Source organism: Pseudophryne corroboree, unplaced genomic scaffold (genome assembly GCF_028390025.1).
Source record: "Pseudophryne corroboree isolate aPseCor3 unplaced genomic scaffold, aPseCor3.hap2 scaffold_415, whole genome shotgun sequence".
In the NCBI taxonomy this organism is placed as follows: domain Eukaryota; kingdom Metazoa; phylum Chordata; class Amphibia; order Anura; family Myobatrachidae; genus Pseudophryne; species Pseudophryne corroboree.
In genome coordinates this window covers 340,589-355,156 of record NW_026970049.1, presented here as the reverse complement: position 1 = coordinate 355,156, position 14,568 = coordinate 340,589, and the positions used below count along the sequence as shown (strand labels likewise).

At 45.2% G+C, this 14,568-nt stretch overlaps 2 non-coding genes and 1 pseudogene across 2 annotated transcripts; all 3 read left to right on the top strand.

Moving 5' to 3' along the window:
* Positions 1 to 10,261: 10,261 nt before the first annotated feature.
* On the top strand, positions 10,262 to 10,425 carry LOC135025458 (U1 spliceosomal RNA). Its single transcript, XR_010222207.1, has one exon. It is a non-coding gene; the product is annotated as a U1 spliceosomal RNA (small nuclear RNA).
* Positions 10,426 to 10,577: 152 nt separating this feature from the next.
* Positions 10,578 to 10,713, top strand: LOC135025391 (U1 spliceosomal RNA; annotated as a pseudogene).
* Positions 10,714 to 11,411: 698 nt separating this feature from the next.
* On the top strand, positions 11,412 to 11,575 carry LOC135025256 (U1 spliceosomal RNA). Its single transcript, XR_010222040.1, has one exon. It is a non-coding gene; the product is annotated as a U1 spliceosomal RNA (small nuclear RNA).
* The last annotated feature ends 2,993 nt before the right edge of the window (positions 11,576 to 14,568 follow it).

Here is a 14,568-nt window from a genome sequence, read left to right as displayed (position 1 = left end):
TCTCCTGAGTTTCCTGACAGAAAGTATATTTGTTAGATTTTTTTATTTTCAGGGAGCCTGCTGGCAACAGACTCCCTGCATCGAGGGGCGGAGGGGAGAGATGCACACCTACTTCTGTGAGTTGATAGGCTCTGCTTCTTAGGCTACTGTACAGCATTAGCTCCAGAGGGATCGGTACGCAGGTCTCACCCTCGCCGTCCGTCCCAGAGCCGCGCCGCCGTCCCCCTCGCAGAGCCGGAAGATAGAAGCCGGGTGAGTATGAGAAGAAAAGAAGACTTCAGAGGCGGCGGAAGACTTCATGATCTTCACTGAGGTAACGCACAGCAGTAAAGCTGTGCTCCATTGCTCCCATACACCTCACACACGGCAGTCAGTGTAAGGGTGAAGGGCGCAGGGGGGACGCCCTGGGCAGCAATATAGACCTCTCTTTGGCAAAATAAATATATATGCAGCTAGGCACTGTATATATATATAAGAGCCCCCGCCATTTTTTTATGGGGGGGGCTATTTGAGCGGGACAGAAGCCCGTCGCTGAGGGGGTGGGGCTTCTCCCTCAGCACTCCCCAGCGCCATTTTCTCCACAGCACCGCTGAGGGGAAGCTCCATGGACTCTCCCCTGCTTATACCACGGTAGAAAGAGGGTCTTAAAGAAGAGGGGGCACATAATTAGGCGCATATATATATGGAAATACAGCGCTACTGGGTAAACATAAAATGATTGTGTTTTTTTCCTGGGTCATATAGCGCTGGGGTGTGTGCTGGCATACTTTCTCTCTCTGTCTCTCCAAAGGGCCTTGTTGGGGAACTGTCCTCAGATAAGAGGATTCCCTGAGTGTATGGTGTGTCGGTACACGTGTGTCGACATGTCTGAGGTAGAAGGCTCTCCTAGAGAGGAGCAGGAGCAAATTAATGTGGTGTCTCCATCGACAACGCCGACACCTGACTGGATGGATATGTGGAATGTTTTAAGTGCTAATGTAAACTTATTACACAAGAGATTAGACAAAGCTGAAGCTAGGGAACAGTCAGGGAGTCAACCCATGCCTGTCCCTATGTCGCAGGGACCTTCGGGGTCTCAAAAGCGCCCACTATCCCAAATAGTTGACACAGATACCGACACAGATTCTGACTCCAGTGTCGACTACGATGATGCAAAGTTACAACCAAAATTGGCTAAATGTATTCGATATATGATTATTGCAATAAAAGATGTTTTGCACATCACAGAGTCCCCTGTCCCTGACACGAGGGTACACATGTATAAGGGAAAGAAACCTGAGATAACCTTTCCCCCCTCACATGAGTTGAACGAATTATGTGAAAAAGCTTGGGAATCTCCAGACAAAAAGCTGCAGATTCCCAAAAGGATTCTTATGGCGTATCCTTTCCCGCCAATGGACAGGATACGGTGGGAATCCTCCCCTAGGGTGGATAAAGCATTGACACGCTTATCCAAAAAGGTAGCGCTGCCATCCCAGGATACGGCTACCATCAGGGACCCTGCTGACCGCAAGCAGGAGGTTACCCTAAAGTCCATTTACACACATTCTGGTACCTTACTCAGACCGGCAATTGCGTCGGCCGAGGTTGTAGCGCGGTGGCAGCATGGACAGATACCTTATCAGCAGAGATTGAGACCCTAGATAAGGATGCTATGTTATTGACCATAGGGCATATAAAAGATGCTGTCCTATATATGAGAGATGCTCAAAGTGACATTAGTCTACTGGGTTCTAGAATAAACGCTATGTCGATTTCTGCTAGACGAGTCCTATGGACCCGGCAATGGACAGGTGATGCCGACTCAAAAAGGCATATGGAGGTTTTACCTTACAGGTGTGAGGAATTGTTTGGGGAAGGTCTCTCGGACCTTGTCTCCACAGCTACAGCTGGTAAATCAAATTTTTTGCCTTATATTCCCTCACAGCCTAAGAAAGCACCACATTATCAAATGCAGTCCTTTCGATCACAGAGAAACAAGAAAGTATGAGGTGCGTCCTTTCTTGCCAGAGGTAAGGGCAGAGGGAAGAAGCTGCACAACACAGCTAGTTCCCAGGAACAGAAGTCCTCCCCGGCCTCTACAAAATCCACCGCATGACGCTGGGGCTCCGCTAAAGGAGTCCGCCCAGTTGGGGGCACGTCTTCGTGTTTTCAGCCACATCTGGGTTCATTCGCAGGTGGATCCCTAGGCAATAAAAATTGTTTCTCAGGGTTACAAGCTGAAATTCGAAGAGGTGCCTCCTCGCCGGTTTTTCAAATCGGCCCTACCATCTTCTCCCCAGGAAAGGGAGATAGTGTTAAATGCAATTCACAAATTGTATCTTCAACAGGTGGTGGTCAAGGTTCCCCTGCTTCAACAAGGAAAGGGAAATTATTCGACCCTGTTTGTAGTCCCAAAACCGGACGGTTTGGTCAGACCCATATTAAATTTAAAATCCCTGAACCTATACTTGAAAAGGTTCAAGTTCAAGATGGAATCGCTAAGAGCGGTCATCGCCAGCCTAGAAGGGGGGGATTTTATGATATCTCTGGACATAAAGGATGCATACCTTCATGTACTCATTTATCCACCTCATCAGGCGTACCTAAGATTTGCGGTACAGTATTGTCATTACCAATTTCAGACGTTGCCGTTTGGTCTCTCCAGAATTTTCTCCGAGAATTTTCACCAAGGTAATGACGGAAATTATGGTGCTCCTGCGAAAGCAAGGTGTCACAATTATCCCGTACTTGAACGATCTCCTCATAAAAGCGAGATCAAGAGAGCAGTTGCTGAACAGCGTATAACTTTCATTGAAGGTGTTACAGCAAAACGGCTGGATTCTCAATATCCCGAAGTCGCAGTTGGTTCCTACGACTCGTCTGACTTTGCTTGGGCATTATTCTGGATACGGACCAGAAAAGGGTTTATCTTCCGATAGAAAAGGCCCAGGAACTCATGACTCTGGTCAGGAACCTATTGAAACCAAAACAGGTGTCAGTGCATCACTGCACTCGAGTCCTGGGAATGATGGTGGCATCATACGAGGCCATTCCCTTCGGCAGGTTCCATGCGAGGATCTTGCAATGGGACCTACTGGACAAGTGGTCCGGGTCACATCTACAGATTCATCAGTTGATCACCCTGTCCCCCAGGGCCAGGGTATCTCTCCTGTGGTGGCTGCAGAGTGCTCACCTTCTAGAGGGCCGCAGGTTCGGCATTCAGGACTGGATCCTGGTGACCACGAACGCGAGCCTCCGAGGTTGGGGAGCAGCCACACAGGGAAGAAATTTCCAAGGTCTTTGGTCCAGTCAGGAGACTTGTCTTCACATCAACATCCTGGAGCTAAGGGCCATATACAACGCCCTATGTCAAGCGGAGACCTTACTTCGCGACCAACCAGTTCTGATCCAGTCAGACAACGTCACCGCAGTAGTTCATGTAAACCGCCAAGGCGGCACAAGGAGCAGAGTGGCGATGGCGGAAGCCACCAGAATTCTTCGCTGGGCGGAGAATCATGTAAGCGCACTGTCAGCAGTGTTCATTCCGGGAGTGGACAACTGGGAAGCAGACTTCCTCAGCAGACACGACCTACATCCAGGAGAGTGGGGACTCCATCAGGAAGTCTTCGCACAGATTGCAAGTCGGTGGGGACTGTTCCAGATAGACATGATGGCGTCCCGCCTCAACAAAAAGCTACAGAGGTATTGCACCAGGTCAAGAGACCCTCAGGCAGTAGCTGTTTAAACAGCTCTTCATTTTCTGATTTTATGTTTATGCTAACAAATTTGCTCTCTGAAAAGTGTCCACAAAGCCAAGTCTCTGATTAACACCTTTGTAGGAATGGTTTTTCACCTATTACTGAATTAAACTTGCTTCATTGGAAAGGCAGCAAGATGCATCCTCATTTCAATGTCTACTGAAATAATACAGGTTGACACCAGGAAACATAAACGCCACTGCATCCTTGCTGCTTTCGCATGTGGAAGTCTGTTTAATGTGAAAACAAGGTGATATCTAATTAGCACACAGGTAAGGAATTAAGAAAATCTTTATTTAAGGGTGAAGGTGTTTCTCACAAAATCGTTGCCCCAATGCATCATTGAAATTCAAGCTGGAAAGATGATTTTAATATATCACTTGTACATTTTGTATTGCTCTTCTGGTGACAATGTAGTTTGTTTTTGTCAATTACCATTTTAATAATAGGGTAAAGAAAATTAAGTGGATTTTTGAAAGAAAACAATACTGTCAATATACTATTAAAACAAATTAAAATGGTAAAAGTTATTGTACTTTAAGTAAAAATAAAAGAGCAAAAATATCAATCCCAGTTTTGGATTACTTTAATTAACAAAAAAAAATGCATATAGCAGAGGATAGTTTCAATCTGCCTACCTCTGGGTTATGGGCCCAGCATGTTTCCATTGCAGTACTCTGCTGCACATGTAAGTGCAAGAGATCCTGAAGCACTCACTCATCATGGGAAAGTACCAATGTGTTTCTTCGTTGGTTGATGGAAGAAACATCTTACAAAAACTCTCCAGATTATTGACTTTTTAAAGTTTTTCTAGGAAACGTTCTAGATGAATGCTTATTAGCCTTTGTCAGTATGTATGTTTGTAAAGTGTCTCTGTGGCGCAATCGGTTAGTGTGTTTGGTTATTAATCAAAGGGTTGGTGGTTCAATCCCACCCAACGATGTAATTGACCTTGTTATCAGATTTTGGTGATCTTTAAGTAGACAAGTCAAAATTTCAAACCCCCTTCTTATGGTGTAGGGTACCTGGCCTACTCTGATGTAATCAGAGTTAGATTTGAATCAGTGATTCTATAAAAAAACAGCTAGGAAGCACAATTTAGCAGTGGGTTGCAGAGAAAAAGAAATATGCTGGCAGAAAAATCCAATTGAGTGATTAAACAGCTCTTCATTTTCTGGCTTTATTTTTATGCTAACTAATTTGTTCTCTGAAAAGTGTCCACAAAGCCAAGTATCTGATTAACATATTTGTAGGGATGGTTTTTCACCTATTACTAAATTAAACTTGCTTCATTGGAAAGGCAGCAAGATGCATCCTCATTTCAATATCTACTGAAATAATACAGGTTGACACCAGGAAACATTAACGCCACTGCATCCTTGCTGCTTTCTCATGTGGAAGTCTGTTTAATGTGAAAACAAGGTGATATCTAATTAGCACACAGGTAAGGAATAAAGAAAATCTTTATTTAAGGGTGAAGATGTTTCTCACAAAATCGTTGCCCCAATGCATCATTGAAATTCAAGCTGGAAAGATGATTTTAATATATCACTTGTACATTTTGTATTGCTCTTCTGGTGACAATGTAGTTTGTTTTTGTCAATTACCATTTTAATAATCGGGTAAAGAAAATTAATTGGATTTTTGAAAGAAAACAACACTGTCAATATACTATTAAAACAAATTAAAATGGTAAAAGTTATTGTACTTTAAGTAAAAATAAAAGCTAAAATATCAATCCCAGTTTTGGATAACTTTAATGAACAAAAAAAAATGCATATAGCAAAGGATAGTTTCAATCTGCCTACCTCTGGGTTATGGGCCCAGCATGCTTCCATTGCAGTACTCTGCTGCACATGTAAGTGCAAGAGATCCTGAAGCACTCACTCATCATGGGAAAGTACCAATGTGTTTCTTCATTGGTTGCTGGAAGAAACATCTTACAAAAACTCTCCAGATTATTGACTTTTTAAAGTTTTTCTAGGAAACGTTCTAGATGAATGCTTATTAGTCTTTGTCAGTATGTACTTTTTGCAAAGTGTCTCTGTGGCGCAATCGGTTAGTGTGTTCAGCTATTAATCAAAAGGTTGGTGGTTCAATCCCATCCAGGGACGTAATTGACCTTGTCATCAAATTTTGGTAATATTTAAGTAGACAAGTCATATAGCAGAGGATAGTTTCAATCTGCCTACCTCTGGGTTATGGACCCAGCATGCTTCCATTACAGTACTCTGCTGCACATGTAAGTGCAAGAGATCCTGAAGCACTCACTCATCATGCGAAAGTACCAATGTGTTTCTTCATTGGTTGCTGGAAGAAACATCTTACAAAAACTCTCCAGATTATTGACTTTTTAAAGTTTTTCTAGGAATCGTTCTAGATGAATGCTTATTAGCCTTTGTCAGTATGTACTTTTGCAAAGTTTCGCTGTGGCGCAATCAGTTAGTGTGTACGGCTATTAACCAAAAGGTTGGTGGTTCAATCCCACCCAGGGACGTAATTGAACTTGTAATCAGATTTTGTTGATCTTTAAGTAGACAAGTCAAAATTTCGAAAACCCCTGTTATGGTGTAGGGTACCTGGCCTTCTCTGATGTAATCAGAGTTAGATTTGATTCATACTGTTAACTGGGTAGTATATCACAAGTTATACGGTGTGATTGGTGTGGCTGGTATGAATCTTGACCTTGGATTAACAAAAATCCTTTCCTCGAACTGTCTGTCTCCTCTGGGCACAGTTTCTCTAACTGAGGTATGGAGGAGGGGCATAGAGGGAGGAGCCAGTGCACACCCAGATCTAAAGTCTTTCTTAAAGTGCCCATGTCTGCTGCGGAGCCCGTCTATCCCCCATGGTCCTTACGGAGTCCCCATCATCCTCTACGGACTACGAGAAAAAAAAATTACCGGTAGGTTTAAAATGTTATTTTTTTCTCTGCAACCCACTGCTAAATTGTGCTTCCTAGCTGTTTTTTATAAAATCACTTAATTAAATCTAACTCTGATTACGTCAGAGAAGGCCAGGTACCCTACACCATAAGAGGGGGTTTGAAATTTTGACTTGTCTACTTAAAGATCACCAAAATCTGATGACAAGGTCAATTACATCCCTGGGTGGGATTGAACCACCAACCTTTTGGTTAATAGCCCATGTAAGTGCAAGAAATCCTGAAGCACTCACTCATCATGGGAAAGTACCAATGTGTTTCTTACAAAAATTCTCCAGATTATTGACTTTTTAAAGTTTTTCTAGGAAACGTTCTAGATGAATGATTATTAGCCTTTGTCAGTATTGACTTTTGCAAGGTGTCTCTGTGGCGCAATCGGTTAGCATGTTTGGCTATTAACCAAAAGGTTGGTGGTTCAATCCCACCCAGGGATGTAATTGACCTTGTAATCAGATTTTGGTGATCTTTAAGTAGACAAGTCAAAATTTCAAAAACCCCCCTTATGGTGTAGGGTACCTGGCCTTCTCTGATGTAATCAGAGTTAGATTTGATTAAGTGATTTTATAAAAAAACAGCTAGGAAGCACAATTTAGCAGTGGGTTGCAGAGAAAAAAAATATGCTGGCAGAAAAGTCCAATTGAGTGATTAAACAGCTCTTCATTTTCTGATTTTATGTTTATGCTAACAAATTTGCTCTCTGAAAAGTGTCCACAAAGCCAAGTCTCTGATTAACACCTTTGTAGGAATGGTTTTTCACCTATTACTGAAATAAACTTGCTTCATTGGAAAGGCATCAAAGATGCATCCTCATTTCAATGTCTACTGAAATAATACAGGTTGACACCAGGAAACGTCACTGCATCCTTGCTGCTTCCTCACGGGGAAGTCTGTTTAATGTGAAAACAAGGTGATATCTAATCAGCACACAGGTAAGGAATTAAGAAAATCTTTCTTTGTGGGTGAAGATGTTTCTCACAAATTGTTGTCCCAATGCATCATTGAAATTCAAGATGGAAGATGATTTTCATATATCACTTGTACATTTTGCATTGCTCTTCTGGTGACAATGTAGTTTGTTTTTGTCAATTACCATTTCAGTAATAGGGTAAAGAAAATTAAGTGGATTTTTTAAAGAAAACAATGCTGTCAATATACTATTAAAACAAATTAAAATGATAAAAGTTATTGTACTTTAAGTAAAAATAAAAGAGCCAAAATATCAATCCCAGTTTTTGATTACTTTAATTATAAAAAAAAAAATGCACATAGCAGAGGATAGTTTCGATCAATCGACCTCTGGGTTATGGGCCCAGCATGCTTCCATTGCACTACTCTGCTGCTCATGGAAGTGTAAGAGATCCTGAAGACTAAATTGATTAAAGGCCTAAAAGTACTGGACTATAAGGAAAGACTTACTAGGCTGAATATTTATACACTAGAAAAGAGGTGCCTAAGAGGAGATATTATTAATATCTTCAAATATGTAAAGATACATAACAAAGAGTTATCAGAGGAATTATTTATTAAAAGAACACGTGGTCACTCGCTGCGACTGGAGGAAAGTTCAGAACGCAATGGAGGAAAGGTTTCTTCACTGTTAGGGCAATCAGGATGTGGAATTCCCTGCCAGGGAAGGTGGTAATGGCGGACTCTGTAATTGGATTTAAAAAAGGAATGGATACATTTCTGAATGAAAAAGCTATCCAAGGTTATAATACTTAAAATATCAACATGGTTAATCCGGGGGTAACATGAGTTATAGTAGCTAACTAGTCATAAAACATTATTCAGCAAGTATGTAGAATCATCACAACTTAAAACAGGTTGAACACGATGGGCAATTTGCCTCTATTCAACCTCAAAAACTATGTTACTATATTACTATGTTATTGTAGTATACAGAACACCACAATGCAATGAGCAGTGATAGTGAGCACTGATGAGGATACTAGAACTGACACTGAGCAGCAAGATGCAGCACTGGACTATTAGTAATGTACTGTAGTATGCTGAGCACCACAATGCAGCACAAGACAATGAGCAGTGATACTGAGCACTGATGAGGATACTACTGAGAACTGACACTGAGCAGGAGAGACACACTACTAGTATTACTGAGCAGCAATAAGTAACCACTGATACTGAGCACTGATATTGAGATTTCCACTGAGAGAACATAGCCACGTCCTCTCCGCTCTCTCTTCAATGCACGAGTAAAAATGGCAGCAACGCGCAGCTCTTTATATGGAATCCGAATCTCGCGAGAATCCGACAGCGGGATGATGACATTTTCCCTTGTTCAGGTTTTCCGAGTCAGGCGGGAACAACCGAGCCTGCCTCGGACCAGTGTAAACCACGTGGAGTTCGTGGGGAATTCGGTTCTCGGAGAACCGAACCCGCTCCTCTCTACCTTATACCCATCAATTTTTTTATTTTCAATCTAAGCCCCTGCAGTTTTCTGTAAGCATCTGCTTCGCTATGATGATCAACAAGTCACAAGGGCAAACACTCAGGGCTTGAGGCGTAGATCTTAGGACCAGCTGCTACAAGCATGGCAGAGGTGTCACTATCACTGGTGACACCCAGAGAGGTGGCGAGGGAGATTGTAATGCAGTGCGCGCAGATAAACAGCGCAATGGTAAAAAGGAGGCATGGTTTCATAGGTAGGGGCGTGGCCTGGTGGCCTGAATCTACATTTTGTTGCTCCGGGTGTCCCGGGGGTTGGGGGCTGCACCCGGGGACTAGTGTGTGAGCTGTGCTGGCTCCTGCACAGTGACAGGGCATGGCCACCCAGCATGACGCCTCCCTTCTTGACCATGCTGTAATTGCAGTCGCACTGCAGTTCAGCGTGATCATAAAAAATGGTGTAGGCTCCTGCTGGTGCAGGCTGTAGAGAAAAGCTGCTGTGACCACGCCCCCTGTGTCTCCTCCGTTGCAGACCCCATTTTGAAGCCTTGCCCCCGGACTAAGAGAAAAGTATGCCCTTGCGCACTATCCTGACTTCTCCTCCCGTCTGCTTAATTTGTGCCTTCCAACGCACAATGCGAACAACAGGTGGTGCTGCAGGGCCCACACCCTTTTTCTTGCCTTACAGAACAGCTCTGGAGCTGTTACAGTGCCCAGCTGCTGCAAGAAATCAGCTTGAATGCTTCAGGGGATGGGGCATGGCCAACATGAGCCCCACACCAAAGGAGGGTGGGGGTGTTTAATGCGAACTAGGGGTCATCCAAGCACTGCAAAAGGCCGCCATGCCCTGCATGCCCCTTTTCTCTTTTCATATGCAGATGAGGGTTCCAGTCAACTTTGGCCCACTGCTTGGATAACATCACCGTATGCAAATCCGTCTGCTGCAGACCTTCCCCCAGGAGTGCTTGTACTAGTTGTTGCATATGGTTTGATATTTGATGGTGCTTCAGTATTAGGCAGCCTTCCGCCCTCCCATGTTCATCTGAAAAGATGTGGTCTCCCTGCAGTTGTTGTCCCCAGATGAGAGTTCCCTTGTGCTGCCTCAGTTGAATCTCCTTTACTTGACAGAGATGTGCCTGAGCAGCGGCCCTCACCAGCCCTATCCCAAATCATACTTATTTTGCATAGGAGATACCATGGTCATGAAGATTGTTCTCCCAGGGTGAGGTTCATTCATTGCATTCTGGGTATGCTGACCCCTGTGATTTTCCCAAATGTGGGAAACTCGACTGCATTATTTGTGGTAGTGGGGGACTGTGTTTGTGCTTTCCTCTGGTCAGCTCTGGTAAAAGTCAGATTTCTTTGTCTCAGATCTTCCTCTAGCCTTGTTCTTCTTTCGAGAGTTCCCTGGTGCTGCCTCAGTTGGATCTCCTTCACTTCACAGGGGGGAACCCGAGCAGCGACCCTCCCCAGCTCTAGCCCAACTCCTACTTACCTGCCAGGTGAGATACTATGATCATGAAGGTGCTTCTCCCAGGGCAAGGCTCAACCATTGCACTCTGGGTGTGCTGCTCCTGCGATTTCCCCAAATGTGGGAAACTTGACTGCATAATTTGTGTTTCCCCTCGTCGGCTCTCGTATAATTCAGATCTCTTTGTCTCAGGTCTCTCTACAGCCTAGTTTGCTGTCTGTTTCCACTTCTCTTTTCTTGAGCCGCTCCCTTCTATGCCCTTGCGCACTATCCTGACTTCTCCCGTCTGCTTACTTCGTGCCTTCCAACGCACAATGCGAACTACAGGTAGTGCTGCAGGGCCCACACCCTTTTACTTGCCTTACAGAGTAGCTCTGGAGCAGTTACAGTGCCCAGCTGCTGCAAGAAATCAGCTTGAATGCTTCAGGGGCTGGGGCATAGCCAACATGAGCCCCACACCGAAGGAGGGTGGAGGTGTGTAATGCGAACTAGGGGTCATCCAAGCGCTGCAAAAGGCCGCCATGCCCTGCACGCCCCTTTTCTCTTTTCATATGCAGACGAGGGTTGAAGCCAACTTTGACCCACTGCTTGGATGACATCACCATATGCAAATCCATCTGCTGCAGGCCTTCCCCCAGGAATGCTTGCACTAGTTGTTGCATTTGGTTTGTTGTTTGGGGGTGCTTCAGCATTAGGCAGCCTTCTGCCCTCACATGTTCATCTGAAAATATGTGTTCTCCCTGCAGTTGTTGTCCCCAGATGAGAGTTCCCTTGTGCTGCCTCAGTTGAATCTCCTTTACTTGACAGAGATGTGCCTGAGCAGCGGCCCTCCCCAGCCCTATCCCAAATCATACTTATTTTGCATAGGCGATACCATGGTCATGAAGATTTTTCTCCCAGGGTGAGGTTCATTCATTGCATTCTGGGTATGCTGACCCCTGTGATTTCCCCAAATGTGGGAAACTCGACTGCATTATTTGTGGTAGTGGGGGACTGTGTTTGTGCTTTCCTCTGGTCAGCTCTGGAAAAAGTCTGATTTCTTTGTCTCAGATCTTCCTCTAGCCTTGTTCTTCTTTCGAGAGTTCCCTTGTGCTGCCTCAGTTGGATCTCTTTCACTTGACAGGGGGGTGCCCGAACAGCGGCATATGTTGAAGATACAATTTGTGAATTGCATTTAACACTATCTCCCTTTCCAGGGGAGAAGATGGTAGGGCCGATTTGAAAAACCGGCGAGGAGGCACCTCTTCGAATTTCAGCTTGTAACCCTGAGAAACAATTTCTATTGCCTAGGGATCCACCTGCGAATGAACCCAGATGTGGCTGAAAACTCGAAGACGTGCCCCCAACTGGGCGGACTCCTTTAGCGGAGCCCCAGCGTCATGCGGTGGATTTTGTAGAGGCCGGGGAGGACTTCTGTTCCTGGGAACTAGCTGTGTTGTGCAGCTTCTTCCCTCTGCCCTTACCTCTGGCAAGAAAGGACGCACCTCGTACTTTCTTGTTTCTCTGTGATCGAAAGGACTGCATTTGATAATGTGGTGCTTTCTTAGGCTGTGAGGGAATATAAGGCAAAAAATTTGATTTACCAGCTGTAGCTGTGGAGACTAGGTCCGAGAGACCTTCCCCAAACAATTCCTCACCCCTGTAAGGTAAAACCTCCATATGCCTTTTTGAGTCGGCATCACCTGTCCATTGCCGGGTCCATAGGACTCGTCTAGCAGAAATCGACATAGCGTTTATTCTAGAACCCAGTAGACTAATGTCACTTTGAGCATCTCTCATATATAGGACAGCATCTTTTATATGCCCTATGGTCAATAACATAGCATCCTTATCTAGGGTCTCAATCTCTGCTGATAAGGTATCTGTCCATGCTGCCACTGCGCTACAACCCCGGCCGACGCAATTACCGGTCTGAGTAAGGTACCAGAATGTGTGTAAATGGACTTTAGGGTAACCTCCTGCTTGCGGTCAGCAGGGTCCCTGATGGTAGCCGTATCCTGGGATGGCAGCGCTACCTTTTTGGATAAGCGTGTCAATGCTTTATCCACCCTAGGGGAGGATTCCCACCGTATCCTGTCCATTGGCGGGAAAGGATACGCCATAAGAATCCTTTTGGGAATCTGCAGCTTTTTGTCTGGAGATTCCCAAGCTTTTTCACATAATTCGTTCAACTCATGTGAGGGGGGAAAGGTTATCTCAGGTTTCTTTCCCTTATACATGTGTACCCTCGTGTCAGGGACAGGGGACTCTGTGATGTGCAAAATATCTTTTATTGCAATAATCATATATCGAATACATTTAGCCAATTTTGGCTGTAACTTTGCATCATCGTAGTCGACACTATGTCGGTATCTGTGTCAACTATTTGGGATAGTGGGCGCTTTTGAGACCCCGAAGGTCCCTGCGACATAGGGACAGGCATGGGTTGACTCCCTGACTGTTCCCTAGCTTCAGCTTTGTCTAATCTCTTGTGTAATAAGTTTACATTAGCACTTAAAACATTCCACATATCCATCCAGTCAGGTGTCGGCGTTGTCGATGGAGACACCACATTAATTTGCTCCTGCTCCTCTCTAGGAGAGCCTTCTACCTCAGACATGTCGACACACGTGTACCGACACACCATACACTCAGGGAATCCTCTTATCTGAGGACAGTTCCCCAACAAGGCCCTTTGGAGAGACAGAGAGAGAGAGTATGCCAGCACACACCCCAGCGCTATATGACCCAGGAAAAAAACACAATAATTTTATGTTTACCCAGTAGCGCTGTATTTCCATATATATATGCGCCTAATTATGTGCCCCCCTCTTCTTTAAGACCCTCTTTCTACCGTGGTATAAGCAGGGGAGAGTCCGTGGAGCTTCCCCTCAGCGGTGCTGTGGAGAAAATGGCGCTGGTGAGTGCTGAGGGAGAAGCCCCACCCCCTCAGCGATGGGCTTCTGTCCCGCTCAAATATAGTAAAAAAATGGCGGGGGCTCTTATATATATATATACAGTGCCTAGCTGCATATATATTTATTTTGCCAAAGAGTGGTCTATATTGCTGCCCAGGGCGTCCCCCCTGCGCCCTTCACCCTTACACTGACTGCCGTGTGTGAGGTGTATTGGAGCAATGGAGCACAGCTTTACTGCTGTGCGTTACCTCAGTGAAGATCATGAAGTCTTCCGCCGCCTCTGAAGTCTTCTTTTCTTCTCATACTCACCCGGCTTCTATCTTCCGGCTCTGCGAGGGGGACGGCGGCGCGGCTCTGGGACGGACGGCGAGGGTGAGACCTGCGTACCGATCCCTCTGGAGCTAATGCTGTACAGTAGCCTAAGAAGCAGAGCCTATCAACTCACAGAAGTAGGTGTGCATCTCTCCCCTCCGCCCCTCGATGCAGGGAGTCTGTTGCCAGCAGGCTCCCTGAAAATAAAAAAATCTAACAAATATACTTTCTGTCAGGAAACTCAGGAGAGCTCCCTGAAAAGCACCCAGTCTCCTCTGGGCACAGTAGTAAACTGAGGTCTGGAGGAGGGGCATAAAGGGAGGAGCCAGTGCACACCCAGATCTAAAGTCTTTCTTAAAGTGCCCATGTCTCCTGCGGAGCCCGTCTATCCCCCATGGTCCTTACGGAGTCCCCAGCATCCTCTAGGACGTAAGAGAAAAATTATGCTGGCAGAAAAATCCAATTGAGTGATTAAACAGCTCCAGAGCTGCTCTGTAAGGCAAGTAAAAGGGTGTGGGCCCTGCAGCACTACCTGTAGTTTGCATTGTGCATTGGAAGCCTAGTTTGCTGTCTGTTTCCACTTCTTTTTTCTTGAGCCCCTCCCGTCTATACCCTTGTGCACTATCCTGACTTCTCCTCCCGTCTGCTTACTTTGTGCCTTCCAATGCACAATGCAAACTACAGGTAGTGCTGCAGGGCCCACACCCTTTTACTTGCCTTACAGAGCAGCTCTGGAGCTGTTACAGTGCCCAGCTGCTGCAAGAAATCAGCTTGAATCCTTCAGGGGCTGGGGCATAG